At 38.4% G+C, this 8,758-nt stretch overlaps 1 long non-coding RNA gene across 2 annotated transcripts; it reads left to right on the forward strand.

The window, feature by feature from the left end:
- Positions 1-1,790: 1,790 nt before the first annotated feature.
- On the forward strand, positions 1,791-6,875 carry LOC131579354 (uncharacterized). Of its 2 annotated transcripts, XR_009277689.1 has the most exons (4): positions 1,791-3,342; positions 3,726-4,207; positions 5,488-5,588; positions 5,703-6,875. It is a non-coding gene; the product is annotated as an uncharacterized LOC131579354 (long non-coding RNA). The 2 variants fall into 2 exon arrangements; XR_009277688.1 differs by having other exon boundaries at positions 1,791-4,207.
- Positions 6,876-8,758: the final 1,883 nt, after the last annotated feature.

An 8,758-nucleotide genomic window follows, 5' to 3' on the forward strand; every position in this document is an offset into this window, starting at 1 on the left:
TTCTAATAAAAGAAGAAAGAAAAAAAACCCTGTCCTTATGCTTCACTGGAAGGAGTTCTCTGTCTGAAACTCTCTTGTTTTTGATGTTTATCCGATTCAGTTTTAATGCATTATTGCTATAGGGCGAGCTGTTGTTCTTTGTCATTATTTCAGGACTGTCTTCAAGGTCTCTGGACAAGGTAAGAAGCAGGGTAACAGCAAAAAGCCCAGTCTAGCCTAAACCTCTAGTGTTTGCACTTTCACAGTTACTATTCTTGTGGCTATCATTCTCTCCCTGAACTGCACAGCTTAATTGTGCTTGTCAGCAAAAAAGAAAAATTGTTTTTTAAAGGGGCACTTGAGTTTTTCCTCCGGACAAGCCTCTTGGCTGTACTCACTGGCACAAATGCCTCCTGCATTTTGCATCACATTTGGACTGGGAGATCCATCCAGTCAGGCATCTGATTGAGTATTCTGTGCTCTGTTTCCTGATATTCGATTGAAGTGTTGGATTCCCTCTCTTCATAAACCCATCGTTCACAACTACTGTGTTCTTCCATCCAGGAATCATCAGTGTCAGCATTGATAGGAACAAGAAGACTGACAGCCACCTCACTGAAAGCAGTTCTTGGCTTAGCAAACCTAAATGTATTCAGTGTATTTCAGTGAAATTTCAGTAAAAATGAATATAATTTCCCTGATAGATTTGAGGTACCCTATTTAGTCAGGAAATAAGATTGAAAATAATTTAGATACTGCCTCTTATAATTGCATAATGCACCACATTTAAAATATATTAAACCAAAGTTTAGCTACCGTTATAATTTTCTGTGCGCTATTAAGGCACTACTGCTGCCAAAAGTGGGCAAATATCTTGCACTGAGCACATAACCAGCTAGCTAAAGGAAATAACCACAAACTAATTTACTACTCTGTGTATCTTAAGATATTTCAGTCCAATGGAATTTCACAAAGGAAGCAAACACAAACTATGCTGTAATATGAGAAATATCCTGGCTGCCTTTTTTACAGTAAGACTCACAGTCCTCAAGCAGGTCTTGGTTTTGAAATTTTCAGAGTCAGAAGACAGATGATTGCTGTTAAAAGTCCCACACTGCTCTTTAATCAGAAGGTAAATCCATAAGTGATGGAGACCAAGAGCACCACAAGTCACTCTTGAGTGTTTTTGTGACACAGCAGTAATGTGCCCTCCATTTTGAGGTTCATTAATGACACGGTTGCATTAGCTTCTGGCTGTACCTTAAAATAATTCCTTTTGTTCCAGATGCACTTAGCCAGGTCATGTCAGCTGCTTTGAGATTGTAATTGGATTAGCTGCTCCCAGTGAGGGACACTTCTCCACTTTTTATAGCAGCTGACCTGTCTCATACACTGAATGGAGTCCTGTGGCTTTTTGGTGAGAGACACAGTAAATTAAATCAGTCAGATTAAAATAGACTCTTACTAATAGCGTGTTCTGTGGATGCCTCCTGATCTCATGTAAAACATGAAAGAAATAAAATTTTATATACTTGAAGGAGTAAAAAAAAAATAAAATCTTACCCTGTTCTTTCTTTCTTTCTTACTGACAAGTAATATCATAAAGCCAGCTGCCAAGGACATAACATGTCCTTTAAAATGCAAATTGTTTAGGAATGAAGCACCTTTCTAAAAAGATACCTCTTCAAAGAAGCTTCTTTGAAACAAAACTATGCAGATACCATACATCATTTCAGGGGAGCTTATAAGTGAGCCTTTAAAGCTTTCTCCCGTGATTTCCATGGAATTCATGGTAGATTGTATCCCAGGATATGCTATTTTTTGTGCAGTTTACTAAAAATTGGTTTAAAAATTAATGGATACAGTGAACCTGAGTGGAGTTCCTGCTTCCCCCAACATCAGAATGGAAATATTTTGACTAACAACCTTTCTTTCAGAAAACTGGCTGGTGCAGATTCTCTCTAGATGGCAGTGGAGCTCTTTCAATAATGATTTTGCTTCCTTCCCCCACCCTCTTTCCATTTCTTCTGGAGACTCATTTTTAGCTGTATTGCTCTATGATTTAACAGGGCTTTGATGCTGTGAGATGTTGGCGGGCACAAATCAGACTTTCTTTTCTAAAAGGATAATATACTGCTTTTTCAAAGTCAATTAACACTTAGGGCAAATGAAATGGGGAGAGCTAAAGGTCAATTACTAAAGGATGGCCACAGAAATTTTTCTGGTTTACACAGCATTCATCCAGGGATTGCAGATCAGTGGGGAAAGAAAGGAAATAGCAATTAGCTCATTTGATTTCTTGATGGTTACCAACAAGATAGTTAAATACAGCTTATCTCTTTTATTATTATCAAGTGTGACTGGTGCTAATAATCATTCTGACCAGCTCCAGACCACGTTTTTTCAAGGCATTGTACCTCCATCACAGTAGCTGCGAGGTTGTTGTGACAATTTGTGCACCAGGCAAAGGTTAGCAGAGAGAATAGTTTTAATACCTCAGGTTTGGAGTGGAGTTAGTAAGCTTTGTGTGTAAAAGAAATATTGTAGCTGGGCAGTTCAGCTATTAAACAAAGAAGGGCATTAAAGGAAGGGAGACTGAGTGCCTTTTTCACTGCCATTCATCATCCTGTTTAAAACAAGCAAGTTAAAACTTGGCCTTTGGAGGTCTGTGGTGCACTTTCATTGGCTAACCACCAGCTTAGTTTTCATGTCATGACTGTGATGCTGTTTTACAGGTAAACCACTATGGATTTAAAGATTTAATCAGACAGGACTCCAGCTGCTTAGATTTATCTGTCTTCATGTTGGTCATCTGAGTCACTCTGGCATAAGTGATGCAACTGAGTAGTGTAAACCACAAACATTTAAATCATTTTCAGATGTGTGCCTTGTTTAGAAAAGGGAGGTTTGTGTCGAGAGCACGCAGCTTAAAGGATCCCTTCATAAGAGTAACAATAACCCCAAATTTAAAGGACCGTTCCTAACAAAGTGAGGTAGCAGATTTCTCTCTTTTTTCATGTGTACACATGTACACGTTTTTCCATGTGTAGCTTAATGGTGGCTACACATGGAAATGGCCAGCCTTGAGTTTGTGCTGCTTGTCTTTTGTGTGTCAAACAGCTTTCCAGGTAAGACTCACACTTAAGATTGCAGTCAAAGTTCATTTCTATCTTTTTTAGAATAATTCTGCTGAGTACAATAACCTTTTCCTTTGTGAATAAGGAGTTTCTGTTTGCACTTACATGAAAAGAAAAAAAGGCCAGTGTTACAGGCAGCAGGAGATTATTTCAGACCTGACTATTCAGAGGGCTTTGCAAGACCATGGGGGCCAGGCAAAGCATATAATGAACAAATTCTTTTGAGGTAAGTTATTATTTGGGATTCTGAATGGGTCTCTAACTTGTGTGGGAAAATACACTGTGTGTTGCACTTGCATGTAGGTAGTGACTCACCTGCTAGTTGTCAGCAGTGTTCATTTCAGTGTCTGAGACAGCAGGAGAAGTAATACAAAGTGCTGGACCTAGAAGTCATGCTCCCTTGTTTTCTGGTGTGTCAAAGAGGCAAACCTCTCTGCAGCAGCAAGCACATGTGTGTAGTGCACTGTCTGCCCTCACTACCTGCTGGCTGCAAGCTTGATCCTTTTGTTTTCAGAGCTCAGCAGCTCTGCTCCCCAGCCGCAGACACAGCGGCACAGCGCCAAATTTGTTTCCTTGAGTTTACAAAGGGAATTTCTCCTCTTCCTGCAGCTATAAACTATATCCCACTCGAAGGACATATGTGAAGTTTTGTCATGGCAGGGGCTGCTATTTTGTTGATGCCTGAGCTAGCCAGAGAGCACAAAGGCTGCACATTAGTTTGCCTTGCATGGTCCAGTTCAAAGAGAGACGTTTTCCTGGCAAATATTCATTTCACCCTGCTGCCTGGGTGCAATGTTTTCCCTGGACAGGCTTGCTGTTGGAAAGTTGGCAGGTAGGTACTTGTGTTTGTGGAACTGAAGGGCTATTTTGGCAATGTGTCTGCACATAGCAGACACAAACTTGACCAAATTTCTGGGCAGGTTTTATAGCACATATGATTTAAGTCCTTCTGTGGTGCATCTTACTCTGATTTCATGTTTCTCTTGTCATATCTACTTATCTTGCAGAAGGTTTTTTTGTGGCAGACAACATGATATTTTTGGATTGCTGAGCACCCGGGAAACCGGGGCAGGTTCACTGAGCACAATCAGGTCAGTTTACTGTGTCTACAACCGATCTGCAAATAAAACAGAACACAGTGCAAGGAACACACATTGTGAAGAAATCGCATTTTTCTTGTTGTCCCAGAAAAACACCAGCTTTGCTGAGGTGGCCTCAGTGTTGTCACTGTAATCACCCTAGAACAATTTTGGGGAGCAGCCTTCCATGTGTGAACCATGTTATGGCAATACCTGTTCTATTGGCGAGCAAGAAATTCCATCAGTGTGCCTGTAGATATATATACAAGGAGATACTCTTTTCCCACAGTAGAATTGTGAGACTGACTCCCCTTCCTCCCCTTTATGAACTTACTTTTGTTCTCCATTGAATGAGACAGCATCTATCCTGCACTATTGAAGAAAAAGGAAATTTGGATGCAACTTTTGTAGTCACTGCTTTGAATTGGTAAGCTTGTGAGAACAGCTGTTCTTTACTTCAGCAAATTCAGGAAATGCAGAGATGAGCAACAATAAAAAAAACCACAAACCCTGGGTGATCAAAAACAGTCTCTAAAGCTTTGTGTGTAATGTCTTTCCATCTGAGCCAGCATCCATTGAAATAAATGATAGCTCCTTTTCTCTGTTGTCGACAGAAACTGCTTCAGGCAAAATTGGCAAGGTATGTTAGACCACAGTTTCCCAGTGTGTAATGTTTTAGGGAACTCACTCTCCCACCCAGCACACAGAGGGTGAAATCCACTGTTTTACATAGAGTAAGCAGGTGAGAAATAGATAAATTACAAGTCTTTAAATTATTGGTATTGATGTATAGCAAGAATTAAAACATGAAATCTTTTCTTACGAGCTGCTGCTATGATTCACTTCAGGCAATCTACCTTAACAGATGCATAAAACCCGGGATGGTTTATGCCCATTACCATTTATAACTCTTCATGGTCCTTCTCTTGACCTACTCAGATCAGAATCTTTCAGAAAACGTATATTTTATTCTGGAATCCAAATAGTCATGTAGATGTAGAAAAGTGATTGATGATTAAAAAAAAAAAAAAAGTCTGAAAAAGTAATGTGTTTGCACTTCTTGTCTCCTTGATCCCTGGAAATAGGGACATAGACCTGAGCTATGAATGTGCATTCACAGGATATGTCTTATATTTCAGTATTTACAGTGGACTGTAAGGAAAATGAGTTTAAAAGAACAAAATTAATATTTCATTTCTCTTAATTTGATAGAGGGGGGTTTTTGAGCTTGACGAGGCTCACTAATTAATTTGCTCTTCTGGTTGGAAAACATTTCTTCCATTTTTATTCAGGCTATGAAAGAAACAGCATTTTTCTTCCTTGGAATATGCTCCCTGGTGTCTCTTGCCTCTTATAAACAGGATTATTGGAAAAGCATACCAATGGATGATTGGTAATTATTGTCTGTATGTTTTGGTGGATATTGTAAGGTCAGTAGGAATCAAGAAAGCACACAGAACTTACATCCTTTTTTTTTTTTTTTTTTTTTTTTTTTTTTCCCATGTAGAAGGAGCCTGAAGGGTGGTTCTTCAGGAAGCTGTACCTACAGAAGACTGAAGCAGTACAGCTTTGAGGATGGAGGAAGAGAACATCAAGGACTGAACATGTTTATGGAAAGTGTGTGTATGGAGAAGACTTTTGGTAGTTTATTTTCCTTGGACTCAGCTACAAGACTGAAAGGACAGACTTTCTTTTCCTGATGTTTGTCAGACAAACTGAAAAAGAGAAGAAAAAGGGAAGAAATTTCAATGTGGAATTTCCTGGAAATGTTTTTCATCCTCACATGATGCGACCACCAGCAGTCTGTTCTTTTCTGTAATGAACATGAATGTAAAGGGGAACTGAAGACCCTTATCTGCTATGAAAGAAGATTTGAATAAAAAATGATCTTCATCTTTTGTTCAAGTCAGCCCAAGAAATGGTTTTTAACCCATGTGGAAAAAAACCTCTTGATGTATTTATATGCCCTGTAGCTAAGAGAACATAAAATATTATTGGAATTTGGAGCAGTTCATTAATTACTCATGAAATTGAGTTCACTGTGAGCCACATATTGAATGATACTGGATTTAGCTTACGTAATTAATATAGGGTTTATATCACATCCCCTATGGAATAAGTATTAAGCAAGGGAGTTAACCGTACCTTCCTTGTCAAGCAGATACAAGTTAGTTTCAGAGGGTGAAATATTGTATTCCTAAACCACTGAAGAAGAGATCAATGGCCTTCTTTCTTGACAAACTTTAGAAAATCTGTGAGGTAGTTATTTTGTGTTACTCTTAGCTGAGTGTTACACATTCCATCAAGTGTTGGAAAGCAAATTTTTAAAGGGAGGAGCTTTTTCCTTCATTTTTTCATAATACCATAAAGACTGATGTGCAAGAGAATATAGATTATATCAGAGTCCTTTCAGATTCAAAATTTCAATATTTTCTTCTGCTACAACGGTTTAATTTAGAGGAGTCTTTTGGTAAGGGATTTGTATCTCTTTAATGAAACTGAAGAGCATGAAATGTGGTTTCCCTTCTTTTAAATGAGGCCAATTTTAGAGAAATAAAATGAGACATGAATAAATTGTTGAAGTCACAGTGCATGAAATTAAGAGAGCTCTTGACTATATTGGCAACAAGTTTTCTCTCTAGTGTTTTGATGACCATGCAGCTAAGTGGTTGTGGGCTAATTGGGAAGAGTTGGTTTTGTTGTTTTGTTTTGTTTTGGTTCCTATGCCTTTTACAGATATATTGGCTTCAAGTTATTTTGCAGGTTCTATGGACCTGATCCCACAGGTGTTTTGAGGCAGGTGGAGCCTCCTGGCTCCAGCCAGGTTTTCTGTGTATAGAAGCACATGCTTTTTGATTTAAATATCCCTCCTTGCAGGCAGGTACCTTGAAATCAGCAGGGCTCTGCACAGCCCCATGTCTTTTCCTGGACACAAATAACTGCAGACTCAGAGCTAGTTGTTGGGAGTTTTGAAAATTTTCAGTGCAGTTACAAGTTCCTCCTCCTTTATGTGTGACCTAGTGCAATGCAGTGGGGTGAGGTAACCTGGGTGAAGGGCAAATACCCACCCAGCCTCTCTCTCAGTTCACTTCCTCAGCAGGGCAGGAAGGAAAAAAATAGGATGAGAAAGCTGATGGGTCAAACTAAAGACAGGGAGACCACATAGGAGTTAGTATTGCAAGGGAAAGAGACCTTAGCTGATGCATTACTAGAATTACTATTTTATTGCCAATTTAAATAGAGTCCTTAGACAAAAAAGACAAATATTACTGTAGTACCTATCCTTCCATATCTCTGAAGCTCATCTTTGCTTCTTTATTTTTCTACCCCCAGCACAAGGAGGTATATCCGGTTCTGAAAATTTTCCTTTCAGGATTATCCCCCAAGAAGAGCTCTACTTTTTCTGATATCAATCACAGAATGCTCTCAATGTGCTCTTGCAAATTTTATGCTCTTCCATGTCTTCTGGAGATTCAAGAATTATAGAATTCTGCAGGAAAAGAAGAGAGAGATATTCAAAGGATTTTTAGAAAAAGAGACCTGAAAAATAGGTGAATAAAATCAATCAAATTCAATTAAATTCAATAGGGCAAACAGTGAGAAAGGGAAATTAAACATTCTAAGAATGAAAACAAAGATACAGTAAATTTCAAAATTCTACCTTTTTGGACTATTTTGGATTTATTTTTTTAAACCGAAAAGAAGTCCTGATTTTCTGCCATCAAAAAAGGGGAAAAAAGAAAGCTAAGAGATTCTTTAATGAATAGAGCACTAATTTTGAATGAGTACTCATCAGAAGAGAATTCTAGAATATTTGCGAAATAGAACATTTCTCCTTTAAAGAACATTATCAGGTGTCAGGTTTTTTTTTGAATTGTGACATTTTCTCATTCATTTAAAGCTGGGTGTGTGTCTGAGCTCTGTTTCAGAAAACTAGAAGAAAAGTTTCATATTCTTGATCACAGTAAATGTGTGATTTAGCAATCCATTCTTATTAGCACTATAGTAGCAATATAATACTGCTGTTGAATTTCACTTACTGACCCACTGCCTTCAGTGCTGTGCTGCTCTGGGATCTAAATATAAATCTAAATCACAATTTCCCTGAAAGCAAAGGGAATATATTGATTTAACCAGCTGAGGATCTGGCCTCATATGCACACAACCATATATATTTAAATCAAAGTTCAGTGTCTCTTGTGGAATTCTGATGGTTTTAGAGATGTATCTCCAGCCACAGTTATATGGCCACACATTTGTCTCAGTGTTCAACATAAGAAAGACTTCAAACTTAAGTTGTTCATGAACCTGTTCTATATTGTTTTAGTGGAGAGGATGGGAAAAGACTAACTTTTCTTGATGAGGGTGGAGGGGGAATCTCTGAGGTATGTAAAGAGTGTGTCAGAGAAGAATATAATTTGTTCCTCTAGCTTAAACATCTATCAGTGTAAGCCTGACTGTAATGTGGTAACTAAATGGCAAATCAGAAACCCCTGTCAAAAATGCTCAGTCTTGGAAATTAAGTATCACTTCATGTAAGAGAAAAACGATGGTAGATCGGAA

Source organism: Poecile atricapillus, chromosome 4, assembly GCF_030490865.1.
Source record: "Poecile atricapillus isolate bPoeAtr1 chromosome 4, bPoeAtr1.hap1, whole genome shotgun sequence".
NCBI classification, from domain to species: Eukaryota; Metazoa; Chordata; class Aves; order Passeriformes; family Paridae; genus Poecile; species Poecile atricapillus.